This window comes from Anguilla anguilla, chromosome 8 (assembly GCF_013347855.1).
Source record: "Anguilla anguilla isolate fAngAng1 chromosome 8, fAngAng1.pri, whole genome shotgun sequence".
Lineage (NCBI taxonomy): Eukaryota > Metazoa > Chordata > Actinopteri > Anguilliformes > Anguillidae > Anguilla > Anguilla anguilla.
The window spans coordinates 36,864,706-36,877,234 of record NC_049208.1 but is presented as its reverse complement, the minus strand read 5'-3'; the positions used below and the strand labels follow the sequence as shown (position 1 = coordinate 36,877,234).

Here is a 12,529-nt window from a genome sequence, read left to right as displayed (position 1 = left end):
CAATTTTCCTGCAGACGCTCGCTGTAATTTGTCAAACCTAAAATGAATTATCCATTTCAGTTATCCTCTGAAATAATGAGGAAACTGTTTGAAATGCAATGTGAATGAAGTGCTCTTTTCACCCCAGGCCGAAAGCTGCAATTTCCAACCAGCACACGGAACCCAAGCCACATGGAATACCCTCTGTTCAGCTGACATTATTTCATGCACGGCTCTGCAATTTACACTTCTGAAGTCAAATTCGCACTTTGGACCCGACTTGAATTTTCTATCGGTGCAGACGGCTCCATCTTCCACCGAGTCCTGAAGGCAAACAAAAGCAACGGCTGCGTGAGGATCATTTGTTGACACGAGAAAGGCACAGCCTGAACCGCACCGCATCCTGTTCATTCCGTTACACGGACAGAGCCTGTCACTTCCTGTCAAAACAAGACGTCCAATTCTGGCTCTCCCAAACATTCGTGCATTACAAAAAGATGAAAATCAATGTAAACGCCCACGCTGGCAAAATGCACGATACGCAGGTGAACTTCAGAGACGCGAACGCACCGGGAATGGATGTTCGGACATTTGAAAATGACATGAAATACACAACATAAAACAATCTTAATTTAATTGACCGGCACAGCATACTTGAATTATTGCCACCATATTTTTTTTATATTTCTAAAAGTCCACTAAAATTCTGTAGTCAGTAATGAAATCATCAGCAGTCAGTCTTCATAAGCAAGTCTATGCCAGCTTTCTAAACAGAACACGACTCGCCACCTTTAGTTTCTTTTACTGACTGTCTAGACTGCTAATCCATCTTTAGAATTACAAAATATCAGCACACATTAAAAAATATTTATCACCCTAACACAAAGATATTTTTTTATATTGAAGATATTTTCATGGAAGTGATATTGATCCAGTGTCCGTTAGCCAGCTAAAACAAATTAGGAATCAATTTAAATACAGTTTCATTGACATTCATTGGAATTCATTGAAGAAATATTCATTGAATATTGCAAAGGTCAGGCCAATAATACTGTATTTCCAGATAGACCTGCATACCTACCAGTTGGCAGGGCAGGGTATTTTCTGCACAGGAAAGACCTAAGACTCTATGATTCAGATTCACTGCTTTGTCGGTAGTGAGACCTTACACTGTAGTCACTGCCTATTATAGTGCTGAGTGCTCTCTACTCACAGGTATGCAGGCCTTGAATGATTTGTGGTTACAATGATCCCACACGGATGAATAATTATATTTTAATTATGATTAAAATAACTACTAACAGTCCATCTTATATGGAATCTAAGCACCTGCCACAAGCCATTTCTCAGTATCAACAGCAGTAGGGAGGTTTCAGATTAAACTACAGGGACCCATCCATCATATCGCTGGATGTAGATGGAGTCAGTTAGAGTTCAAGCCGATAAGTATTAAGCCTAAAAGTCAGTTTAGAATATTGCTACCACCTACTGGCTGGAGAGAAGAATGCACTCTCAACGAGGGCAAGGTATCAAAGCTCTCCCAATTTAATGCATCAAGAAAAGACTTCCGAGTCATACAAGTGACAAGCAATGCATCTGTCAATTGCCAAAGTTGCATCCCTGTCAGCAACAGCAAGCAGATACAGGTCCACTACATAATGAAAAGATGTATTCAGGACTGTGTCACATCACTGATATTAACAGGTTTCTTGTGCAGAATGATCACACTCAAAGCTGCAGTCTAGGAAAGCAATACTTCCCTTATAGCACTTTACTGTTCATCAAGAGGAAGGAAAATCTTTTTTAAAAAATGAATTAAATTTAAACCTTGTTTTCAGGACTACACCAAGCATGGAAGGCCACAGGTAACATCTTGAGATGTGCCCTTTTATGAACCCCTGGTTGCCTGAGAAACAGCTAGGTTGTAGGAAGGACTGGCGTACCCAGGACTGGAGGGAGCCATCTTTAAAAAAGCACACATGCTGAAGGACACACACTCTCAAAACAGATGCATTAAAAACAACACATAACGGGTCTCTCTCTTTTTTTTTTTTTTAACACACCATGTCTAGTTAAGGACAACACATTTCGTAACACAAAAGTAGTAACTTTGAGACAAAATGTGTAGAAAGTAACACGAAAGTATTAACAGAAAAAGTGTGTTGGACATTAACACATCCTTTTTGAGAGTGCAGGCATGGTTAAAGGAAGTCATTCCGCAAATGATTTTTCTGGAAAGCGAGTTCTGTAGCCAACAAATATTGCCTATATTGAGCCAATAAAGCCTTTCATCGGCTCCACAGCAAAAATGCTGAGATCAGTATATTATTGAGAACACGCCTACGCAAGACAGGAGGCAGGCAGCGCTGGCAGCAGACATGTCCCTGAGGACATTTAAAAGGGTGCTACTGGCCAAAATAATCAACGCAGCCAGCTGTGCCTCAACAAACAAGAAACTTCTGGAACATTGTGTCTGCTGTGCTCACAGTTAAGTCCCCAAGCTTCTCTTTCTGCTTGCTTTTGAGCTGGATTCCCCTTAATGGCTACAAAAACTAATTTACGGTTTGGCATCACAAAAATATTCCCAGACCACCACACTACTAACCCCAACTTTCAAGAGCAAGGCCAAGAGGCCACAGTCTCCCAAACAGCTGAACAGACTTACGCAAGTCTGTAGGCACGACAGATGTTCATTTTGGAATACAAAAATAAAAATTATACAATATGGCTGTAGCTGGAGCCATTTCACAAACTTGAAACTAGACATTTTTCATAATGAATCTTTTGCAAACTTTCTGTTTGGAAATAGTATCTATTGCTTGTTATCATGAAATTTAGCCATATCTTCATGGCAGGGCTGTATGTAAACTTTTTAGGGCAATAGAACTTGTGCTAGAAAGCTCAAAAAGTACTTTGGCAGTGAAAAATATAGTAGGCCACACAGGAGCAGCTATAAACTTGTTTTTTAATTAAGAATGATACATTATAGCTACAAATTCTGAGAAAGCAATATAGCAGAAAATACAGGCAGTAATAATTTGGCTGTCAATTGAATTGGAAATGAAAAGCGAAACTGACTTCTTTTTATTGAGCAGTGTGAAAGGGCTAAATTTGGTATACTGCACCTCTTCATCCACTGTATAGCAGGTAATATTAATTTTCATTTTTATTTGCCCAATCAGATCCTCATTTAATAGTAAATTGACATTAAAGCCTATATGGGGGTTGTTATCTGTTCTTCCCTATACAGTGAATGAACACACAGCTCTGCGCACCAAAGATTATTGAATGATCATTTTTGCTTTGAACATCGTCAACAAATGTGAAAGATGAGTCAAGAATATAAACATACTATTCATTGCCCAACCTAAGTGCACATTTAATACTGTAGTAGGAGAGGATGAAGCCACACACACACACACACACACACATTTTAGAACAATATACAGTACCACTATTCTCAGAAAAGCAGGACGCTAGTCTTCTCTTGTGGCATTTGAACGCTTTCAGCATCTAATTCACACGACTAAGAAGACTATACTCAAATAAAGAACATGAGCAGCATTAGAAAAAAAAAATCATTTCAAAAGAATATTATTCCATTATATATATTATTATTACCTATTCAGAAGTAACTGAATTAGCCTGCAGTAATTAGTCTGCTGTTCAGACCCGTAAATGCACTATACAACATAATGATGCTGGCTCCGATGAAGCATGGTGTTTGTTCTTTACAGATCATGAAGGAGAGGGAGAGAGCAGGAGAGACTGAGCTGCTGGATGTTCTGCTGCAGCAGAGAAGGTAAAAGCAACCCTTGCTGCATCCATGGACTAAAAATCAACGTTTGTAAATGATTTATTTTTTACAATCAAAGTGCTTATATACAAACTTACAGACAAGACTACAAGGTTAGGTTTGTTCTTTAAATGGCACCATTAATTGGTCCTCTATTCCAGCGAATTTTAAAAAGAGCACTTTGCCTTCCCTGCAGCACTTATTATACCCGTCACCTGCAGAGAGGATACGGACAAAATCTGACTTGAACTTGTTTGTTTCCCTTTGGATTACGAGGATGACAGGGATGTCAGTTGTCCTTGGAAAGGGACACGTGGCTGAACGAACACGGTCATCGTATTTTTATCACATACAGCATTTATGCCACCCGAAATGAAGCATTTCTGCATTCTTCAAAGATTACAAATAAAACAAATATGCATTTATAAATGTTTATGATTATATTTATATGTAAATGCAGAATTTCCTTCTACCTGGTGGGTTCTGCGTTGCGGATCGCCGATCATAGGTGACAAATTGACCTACCCCAGGCATGCTGTGTAACCCTGTGTTTTCAACAGGGGGTGCACGGACCACAGGGGGTCTTTGAAAGAACTGTAGGGGATCCATGGCCAGACTTGATATGCAATAAATAGTTTTGGGGAAAAAGAGAAATAGGCAAACCCTTTTTATACTTATCATGGAGGTCTGCTGAATTACTTTGAGACTGGGTGGGTCGGTCTCTAGATCAGAAAACCACTGGTCTACACAACTGAGCTCAGTCTGCACTCATGACAAGGGCTTCCACCAATCAAATCACTCAGGAGACCGTGCGCGCAACAGGTCGAGATGAAAATCCCCGCTAACTAAACACGCGAACGGCAGACTTGCTCATCCTCTCTAGGCTCTCCTACACACGAGCGAAGTACTGCAGCGGCCGTGGGGGACGCAGACAGATCCCCCTAACGCCAGACCCCTTAAATGGGCTCTGTCCAGGGCACACAGGCCCCAGGAAGCCACGCTGCCGCTGGCTCCGCTGCAGGGCCGGCTGGGAAAAAGGCCGACGCACCTCTGGCTCAAAGCCGACCCGGCCTCCCTCTCCCACTGAGCACGACAAGCCTACGGCAGGAGGTCTCCCGGTTCTCAGGAGCGCTTATTTTTCCAGCAGGAGTGGAGGCTATTTGCGGGGTGTAATTGCCATGCACTTACAGATGACATTCTGCAACCCAGGTTGGGGCACATACCTACAAGGACAGAAAGCTGTAATTTACTACAAACGCCTATCGGTGTAAAGAGCGCGTTCAGCGAGCACTCAGCACGCACAAATGTTCCATTGCGGCAGTTCTGAACCTGCGCTCGGAGTGTCCTGCCTTTTGAGGAGCTCCACTCTCTTATAAACTTTCTGATTTTATTTCAATTCCATATATCGATAAACATTTGAGAATGCAAGTTGCTCTCATCCTGTACTTCTGTAGAAATTGAATAAGACAACAGAAATGTAATAAATTCTTGAAGGTACGGACCCAGTAGTGGAGCATCTCAGAACATCTGGTCAATACAAACAAAATTAAGAGAAACCTTTAAACACAACAGCAGTGTGTCCCGAGGTGATGGAGCATGTTCATGGCTTCTTCGAGGTCAAAACCTCTTCATGAAAGCAAAAGTCACAAACCACCTCCCCTCTAAATTTGCAGGAGCAGCAGAGGCACGCAGAACCAGCAGCTACATTCGGCAAAACAGCCGGTCAGCTGGTGAACCAAAACAGCGGTAATTCGGCGCTAATTTGTTAGCGCGTGGCCTTTCATAACCTTCAGTAAGTTTTCAGCAGAAGAGCACTTCAACCCTAACTGAAATACACTTTTTTTGAGGCATCAGAAGCACCACTGCTGAACAAGCAGATTTTTAAAATAATTTAAAAAAAGCTCTCATTAAACAACCAGCAGGTCAGCAAATCCATACAGGCCAAGCGACAGGGGACAGGTCTGTAGGTCTGTGACCACGATCTTTGCCGGCACCCCCATCAGCACCCCTCTCACCCCCATGAGGAAAGTGCCAATACACGGGTCCAATAACAAGCCAATCCGGGACAGGGAGGGGGGGCGAACCACTGGCAGGCTGACGGGGGTAATTTGTCACGGCAACTGCTATGCAAAGTAAACACCCACGAGGGTTGTGATAAATGAGTATCCAAAAAAAAACTAATGGAGCACACGCACACGCACCCCCCCCCCCCCCCCAGCTTTCCCCTGGAAGGCCAGCGTGTCTCTGGAGCAAGGCCGCTTTAGGCCCACGGTCGCCATGGTGTCAGCTAAGGCAGTGGCAAAACTGAGCCGCAGGATGAACTGGAGTTCCCTTCTCGGAGCGCTGATCGAGTCTCCCGGAGCAACCGCAGTCAGCCCTGCTGGCGTTGCCGTGACGCACACGACCAACACGGTCGGCACTTCAACGCATCTACGCAGTGCGCCGTTTCAGACCCAAGCTCTTTAAAGACCCTGCCCAATCACTCGTGTTCTTCTAAGTGTTCATTATGCCACAAGAGAAAGATACATACTTACTCAATCCAAATTTATAAACAAGAAAATTAGAAAAAAATTACCTTTTAATGGAAAACATGTCATTTCTTAACGCGAAAGCTGGAAGTCGGAAAACGGCGTGTTCATTCCGTAATGGATATTCGCTTCAACTGCACTTCTAATTGGTAGCCAAGCAAATGGACACATCGATGAGCTGTTAAAATTTAAATTGACACGGTGCTTGTGTAAACAGCGTGGTTTCCAAAGGACCGATAATATTGGCAGAAAAGATCATTTCTCCTGTAGTGGCCATTATAACTAATTTTCACAATAAGAAAACTCATTTTAAAATCTCAGCTAAAACATAAAAAAACTTAACATCACAGGTTTTGTATTCTTTGGTTCTTTGTGCATTTACAACTTTTCAAAAAAGTTGTGATCTTGATTGCAACGAGGGTCTTTAATGGAGCTCTCTGATTGGCTAAGTGACAAACAGCAAGGTGTAACCCCTGTGTGTGCTTAGCCTGTGGGGATAGCGGTATTGCACACGTGCTATGCTTGTTGCTCCCCTTTATCAGCATTACGGCTTCATGCTACAAAGCAGGGGCAGGCTCCAGCCCGGCACTCCAACAGGGCTTCCATGGCTTGCAGGCCCACCCTAGTGGATCCCTTGTCAGTTGAAAGAGCCCAAGAGTTAGTCAAAACTGAACGCCAGTAGTACTTCAACATATCACTGCTGGAACCATCCAATAACAAGGCCACCGCCTTTAAAATGCAGGCTCCCCTGAACCCGTGCAACACAAGAGCCGCCTTTCCTGCTTTCACTGGGAAGAGCAATGCTAGCGGCTGGAGCAAGCTCAGCTACTCGATCTGCATTGTGTCTGCAGGCGTCTGTGTGCAGGCAACTAATCGGCACTCTGCAAATCGGATTAAGACTCTACCAGCATAAGTGGCTAATACAACTTCCCGAGCAGAGGCCTGCATTGCTTCCCGGGGGTAACGTGCTCAGAAGAGATGCTTTACATTAGAAAAGGAGGAGCAGAATGAGAGAAAACTGCAATCTCCAGTGTGTGTCACGCTGGGAGTCAGAAACTAAATGAGTCAAGGAGATTTATCGCAATTGAGTCTAATTGCACACGGATTCCATTAAACACAGTTCACAGCCCAGTGGACCTGCGGGCAAGAAGTAACTCTCTGCAATCCGTGAAAAAGAAAACGGTTTCTTTCTCCTGAAACTGCAGAGTACACATCACAGATCCCGATTATTGCACCTTTGTGTTTCTCAAGCAATCAAAATGTAATTGAGCCCGAGGAGGCAGCACGCAGAGAAAATCTAACTGGGCTGTTCCCAGTGCACTGTCCGCCTCACATGCGTTCCTCTATGGTCTGAAAGCAGCTGGACTCCCAGGTGAAACACTGGTCCTCAAAGTGACTGAAATTTATTAAGCCTTTAAGGTGTGAGTTCACACATATCTGCGATTAGAATGTTCTTAACTGAACGTTCTAATGCTGATGTAACAATCACTACTGGAAAGCAATGTTCTAGAACACTGACTTACAATTCTGAAGAGAAAAAAAAACATTCCAAATAACCTACTTCTTCAAAGGGTTAAAGTGGCAGAGGATACTGTGGTGATCTCCCCTGCCCAATCCCTGCAGCTCTTGACGGTGAGAACCCCTCAAACCTGGCTGAGCTCACAGCGCATTCAAAGCCGAACCGCACGGCTTTGATGGGTGACTGATGTTCTCGGCGAATGATCTGGCTCCGTTTAATCAGGCCCCCTGGGCTGAAGGCTGCCGACGCGGTAAGCTGCCCGTTCCACTTCCTCCAGCGCTCGCGGATGAAGAGCTCCTCGCCAACTTCCGCCGGCGGGGCGGATCCGGCACGCCTGATCTCTCCTCGCCTGCAGACGCGCACTTGGATCAAACCCTTAACTGTGAATGACTGAAACGAGGGGGCCACGTGATCCGAGTGGGATTTCGGGTCTTATTCCAGTATTAACATTCTCCTGGGACAGTTTTACACACACTCCCTGGAACACCAGGTCTGCAAAAACTGGGCAGTTTCCCTGCTGCCTACTGTGTAGGTTTGGACATCTGGACATCGAGGGGCTGGCTTCCTCTGCTCTCCAAGCCCTCAACAACAAGCCGCAGGTCCACAAAAAATACCTGCTGAAGCTCAGCCGCACACATTCCTCAGCATAGGCAATGCAGCTCACCACAACATCTACCATTACATCATATTACGGCTAAATGTGAACAAATCAAATTGGCGGCAGGCTGAAACGGTAGCTTCCTAAAGCGCAGCTGGAGTACAACCCGGAGACAAATCAGCAACCGCACTGACCTCCCTGAAAACGATGAGGCACAAGCACCACATTCGCCTGAGACAGAAACCAAGCTCAGTAACTTCCTGAACAAAAAAAAAAAAAAACACATCAGAGGGGGACTGCAGCAGTCATCTCAGACAGCCCGACTCCCTTTTTACCCCTCCGCTCTGAATTCTTTTTGACTCTTGTGGCGAGAATTGATTGCTACTTTTCAAAGAAGATTACTCTCCTTTCTTTAAGTAGAATAATGGGAATTAGTGAAACTGAGCAGTGCACTGTAATTAAATCCCCAACGATCAGTACTGCCAAAATGACAATATGAATAACAAGAGGATGTGCCAACACTTACGATGGACCCCACCCCCCCAAACAATTAAGTGAAACTCTGATTCTAATTGTAAGTAGGCCGCACACAATACATTTGTGATTAAAGGCGACGGTAAATTAGGGTGGTGTTACTTAGCATCACAGTAATAGGAAGCATTCCCACTCCACTCAACAACAACTCCGTCCTAATAAAGGTTGATTTCTCTCTCCGGCCTTCCCCTCTCTAACCGCCACCTGCCCTTCAAACCCTGTTCACCTGTAATCGAGTTAGAATGAGCCTTTATCGTCTGTACCTGCGAGGCCAGTCCAGAGCGCCCGCAGTCAGGCCCCCTGAGCCTTAAACTCGGGGTCCAAGTGGCGCTGAGGTTCTGTTCTCGGGGGGGAGCACTTCAGGCAGGGAACGTGCCGAGGTACACGCCCAGCGCACCAAGCCTCGACCAAGCCATCCATCTTACGACACACAAAGTAATATAGAGCCATCCCTCAAAATGGCAGGGAAGAGAAGCAAAGGTTATTAATAAAAGTCCGGGATTTCAAATCAATATCTGAAAAAGACCTGAAACATTCATTAAAACGGGCTCAGAAACAGCACCTTGACTCAATCTTGGACTAGAAGCATGGTCTTTTAAAGATTGTTGTGTTCTGTATAAAAAAAAATGTTGTTTTTTTTCCATGTAGAACTATTCTGCGTCATGAACAGATTAAGAACATCAACACTAATGTGAAGCAAAGGCGTCCAGTGGCTCAGCCAGAACATTCCGGCTACTGACACGCCCATGCACTAGAGGAAGCTAAATATGCAACAGGGATGGAAACACAACAACCGTGGAAAACTTTTCCACACAATTGCATCATCTGTTTTTCATGACCTAGTACCTCATCCATTCCCTTGAAAGGCGGTAAAAAAAAATTCCAATGGATTTTAAAACCCTGGTACCTAGGTAATCAAACTACTTCATGTAGTTTGAGAGTATGGCAAAAACAAGTCTAAAAACAGCTGCTGAAAATGTACTTACGAAAGGAAAAACCTTACAATTTTATGTTGAAAATTTCAGTGCCTATCAGACAAACACTCAAGACTGAAGTTCCATAAAAAGAGAGGGAAAAATGCAGTCCACCATGTTGATAGTCTCACCCTGCCCCCTGGCTACGAACATCCAGTACTGCAGTTCTTCACCAAGCACATTAAATTCAAGGAATGCTTCATTATTATGGAAATAATTGCATAAAAAACGGATAATTGCAAACATCCATTAATCTGTGGTAAATGCAGTAGAAAAAAAACACACAGAGCTCAAAGGACAAACACAGTCAGTAGCTCCCAAGTGGCTAGCGGCTTTTGATTTATTTGTACACCAAGTAAGGGAGGACAAGGTTTCTGTCCCCAGGGATGATGGTCATTAATAATTCTAAATCACTAGAACAGACTGCTGTATAATCACTACTACCCTTCTGAAGATACTGCAGGGTTTGCCCTAAAAGCTAACTGCAATGCTAATAGTTTTTGCATTGATTTCACTGCATGTTGTTTTCAGAGAGCTTCGCCACAAGCGGTCTGCCCGCCCTAAAAACACTGCTTGCTCTGCTGGACAAGGGGGCCTGCTTGCCAAAACAGACATTGAGCAGCTCACCATATCACTGAACAAAGCAGTTTACTATGTAACGCATCCAAGAATTATTCTCAGTTTCCATTACTGGAGAATATGATATGAGTATGCTTTGCAAAATAAAGCCAAACTGAGCACAGCCTAAAGGAAAAGCAATGAACACTGTGTGATTTGATGTAGATGCCTGCCTCGACAAAACTTATTTGTTAGCACCATCTACTGGTTACACAGTAGACAAACAGAGGATTTTTCAAAAGTATGCTGTTGTGATTCACTGTACATCATTCAATATCTTATTCAGTAAAAACAGTTTATATTCAGCCGATATGAATGTTCATGCGGTATAACAGAATACCGATGTAAATGCAGATGAAAAACAAACGGACTTCAAATCTATGTGCAGATAAAAATCAGCGTGATTGAATTCCGAGCAGGACAGTCACCAGGACATTCGCAAATCCACACAAAGAATAGCTTCACTTAGCCTATATGGAAGCAATTCTTTTTTCCTCGATGCGGCAATGGCAACAAGGAAAACTGCAGACCAAGCAACATTAGCACATTAGTTAACATTCTGAGCTAAAAAAAGTCTTACGAGAGAGCCAGATGATAAACCACAAATCACAGAACACACCCACAATCAACGAAGCAGAGAGGACTGCTTTAAATAAAATGAACTGCCGTACACACAAGAATGAGTAAGTATTTGGCAATATGTGAATAGCATAACTTAGCGGAGGAACTTTTTCCATTTGTGAAGAAATGCACAAATCTATGCATGAAATTAGTAGGCTATATATTTAGTCAGACCAACTTTATCACTGATCCAGTCACAGGAAAGAAACAAGGTTAGTAACAGGAAATAAAAGCTTAGGTTAAAAGTTTTCATGGCTTCAAAATGCTCTGAGACACAATGGTTTCTGAACACAATTTTTTTAAAACACATGGGGCTAAGATTCAAGATTAAATCTTCACATGCATGCAACATCAAAAGCAAGTTGTGCACACAGGGACCTTGAGGACTGAAAGTGCTTTCTATGCACTCCCAGTTACATGTGAGACCTCACATAAGCAATCGCTTAACTCTGAAATGGAGTTAAGCACAGATGACTTTAATTGTAAAATAGCTGGCGGCGTATACATTTTAAAGGGTTTCATTTTCATTTCTTCATCACCCAATCCCCAAATGAAAAACGACAGGAAACGATACACCATGCTTCAGCATTGAAGATATTTAGATACTGAGAATCAGGAAACATCTAAACTCGCAGAGCTTGCTGCAAATAGACGTTTACAGCAAACCTATCTTTGTAATGATCGATTTTACTCAATTCCGCTGCAAATTGTTTATATGACTTGAGCCGAGAGAACATGACACAAAAATGAATTACGTGACAACAGAGAAAGTGATCATGTTTGTTGATCAAGTAAATGAAATGCAGAAGTTATGAGAACTTCACGCCTCTGCTGTTAAGATCACTGATGTTATACATATTTAAAAAGCTGTAGTTTTAGGAGCCAGCATGTGGGCAGAATAAACCACTAAACCCTCCCATTACACAGTCGCTATGTATCCATGCAGGCCCATCCAAAGCCAGAAACAGGCCCCCATTTACAGCAGGAGTACCACACTCAGATCTTAGAGGGCCACACATCAGTTACCTTATCAACAAGCCTAATCACAAACTTATGGGGGACTTGAAGACCTTTTTTAGTTATATATCTGGTGATGGAAGAAGTATCTTGACATCAAAAATGGGTTCAGTTGCAGTTAGCAGTCAACCACTGACCTTTCCCAAAACCAAAAGGTTTGCCCTCCACAAAAAAAAAAAAAACACAATGACTGGTTCAAATAAAGTTCCAGGTAGCACAGGGTAGCTCCAGCCGTTATGTCATGATTCTTCATTCACCCATCACTTTGATACATCACAGCTGAAGTTTATTTGCAAGCGTGAAAACACTGCTAAAGATAACAGCAGTGCACTTAAGCCAGGGAAC

General features: G+C 43.1%; 1 protein-coding gene across 2 annotated transcripts in view; it reads right to left on the bottom strand.

The window, feature by feature from the left end:
- LOC118233270 (solute carrier family 66 member 2) overlaps positions 1–12,529 on the bottom strand; it is a 37,777-nt gene that overhangs the window by 15,941 nt on the left and 9,307 nt on the right. The gene's annotated exons all lie outside the window — the stretch shown is intronic.